The sequence below is a fragment of the Orycteropus afer genome, unplaced genomic scaffold (genome assembly GCF_000298275.1).
Source record: "Orycteropus afer afer isolate SDZICR_OR568_19922 unplaced genomic scaffold, OryAfe1.0 scaffold00766, whole genome shotgun sequence".
NCBI classification, from domain to species: domain Eukaryota; kingdom Metazoa; phylum Chordata; class Mammalia; order Tubulidentata; family Orycteropodidae; genus Orycteropus; species Orycteropus afer.
The window spans coordinates 697,350-699,739 of record NW_006922353.1 but is presented as its reverse complement, the minus strand read 5'-3'; positions in this window follow the sequence as shown (position 1 = coordinate 699,739).

The window sequence follows — 2,390 nt, the reverse complement described above, 5'->3', positions numbered from 1 at the left end:
GAGTTCAAGAGGGCGTGAAACCGTTAAGAGGTAAACGGGTGGGGTCCGCGCAGTCCGCCCGGAGGATTCAACCCGGGGGGCGGGCCGGCCGGGCCGGGGGGCGGGGCGCGCGGCGGCCAGCACCGCGGACAGCTCCCCCGCCGCAGTGCGCAGCCGCAGCGGTTGGAAGCCGCTTAACCCCTTCTAGACCGCGCTGAGCCGGCAGAGCGCAGTCGCGGTGCGCTTGGCAGCGGGAGGCCGCAGGCCGCGGGCTTGATTAACTCCTTCCCTCCCGGGGCACGATGGGAAAGTGGGCACCCGCCGCAGTGCGCAGCTGCAGAGGCTGGACCGGGTCGGCTTAGTTTAACTCATTCCCCCACGAGATGGTTCAAAAACAGAAGGGGTAGGAGGAGGGCACGGAGTCCCTGTAAGAAGGAAAGGAGAGATGACACGGAAGAGATAAGGAGGTAGGGCCGGACCCTCCACTCTGCACTGGCCTCAGCTCCCAGCTCTCTCCAGCTTGGCACTCCGTGGGCACTCAAAACACATTTGCGAAGTAAAAGCGGCTTCCGTAGCTGTCCCGGACCCCTAGTCTGACCATCACAGCAGTACTCCACCCCCCCTCACCTCAGCACCCTTCAATGGGGTCACCGGGGAAAGGGCGCCCCAGGCCATGGGGGAGGGGCTGCTCAGAGGCCTTCCAGGCCGTCTGGGGCCACGTCCCTTCGGCACCTCCTCTTCCCCACTTCCCCCCACCCAACCCCATATTTCGCCAACTCAGCGCTTCCCGAGGACCAAACTTTCTGCGGTGCCTCCGGGCCCCCCTCCCCCTTCGCTCCCTCCCCCGGCGCAAATGCGGCACTGCGGTTCCGCGTCCTTCCCGGCCCAGGACGCGGCACGCTGGGGGGAGGGGACAGAGACCCAGGAAGCTGGGGGAAGGGGGGTGGCTGGATCGCCCCTCTTTCCAAGTCCCCCCATTCTAAACTGTCCCTCTCCAACAGTTTCTGCCTCCGAGGTCTGAGGGACAGGGAGGAAGTTAGGGGGGAGGAGGAGGTGGGGGGAGGGGAGCCATTTAGCCTGGGAAGTTGCAGGTGCTGGAAGAAAGTTTTTTGGGGGCTATGGGGAGAGTTTTAGGAGAAATCTGGAAATTCGAGGGAGACAAAGCGGCAGGAAAGGACATCGGGCCAAAGGGTCCTTGCTGGGGTGGGGGGGGTGTCTTTGATTCATTTTTGCGGGGGGCGGGACAGGCTGAGGGGATCAGTCCTGGGCTTTGGACCGGAAGGCTTGGGGAAGGAGGGGGAAGAACAAGGCTAGGAGTGGGATGCCCAGATCCCGAGGAAGGGGAGAAAGAGCAGGGACTTACTTTGAGAGCAAAGTTTTGTGCTGACTTAAAGGGGGTCCCAGGAACTGAGTTCCGTAAAGTTCTGGGACAGAAGGAGAATGACTTCCTAGTCACTTGATTGGTTAGGAATGGCATTGAGGGGCTCTAGGGGGACCCCAGAGACAGAAAGTGGGTTGAGCAGTTAAAATGATGGAAGGGGGAATGTGGGGATCTGTGGGTGGGAAGAATCCATTCTGGGGCCTGTGGGGGTTTCTGTAAGGAGAGGCATGTGAGGGGGGTCCAGGGGTCTTCTACAGACACTGAGGAGGAGTCTGAGGGGCTTGAGAAAAGTCTGGAGCTTTAGGGAAAAGTTTTCACGAAGGAAGTTGGGGAAGCGAATGTGGGGGACCCGGAGGGAAGATGCCCCAGGACTCGGTGTTGCGGTGAGGGGGAGGGGAAGTGTCCCGACTGGAGTAAGCATTTTGGGGCTCAGAAGGGGACAGCAAACCCTGAGATGGAGTGGGGATGTAGAAGGGGAGGGGCTGTCAAAAATCCCCAAGAGACTCAAACTTGGAGAGATGGGACCTCTGGAGGGGAATGAGAGGGACAAAGGGGAAATCAAGGAATTGTTTGGAGAACCTGTGGGTTGGCGAGGGGGGCTTCAGAGGTTGAGGGACTTCGGAAAAGTGGGAAGGGGGTTCCCTAGGGTCTGGGAAACTTTGGGCTGAGAAGGGATGTCTTCTGAGGCTCTGGGGACGGTTGAGAGATTGAGGGCTGGGGCGTACTCTTTTGTGGGTCTTGGAGGTGGCCCAGAAGGGGTTTGGAGGCGGTTAGACAACTGTGAGTTGGAAAAAGGCCTCCTGAGGGTCTTAGAGGCAAGGTGGAGGGAGGGTCGTTTGAGGAGCCCAGGAGAGTCAAGGTTGGGAAGGAAGTTTCTAAAGGGTCTGGGGTAGCCAGGTGAAACTGCGTGGCGTTTGGAAAGGTCTAGGAGATTCTGAAGGTTGGAAGAAGGTTTTCTGAGGATCTGAGGGGTGCCAGGAAGAGGGGGGTGTGTTCAGAGGAGTAGAGAAGTCTCGGGTTGGAGGTGGAG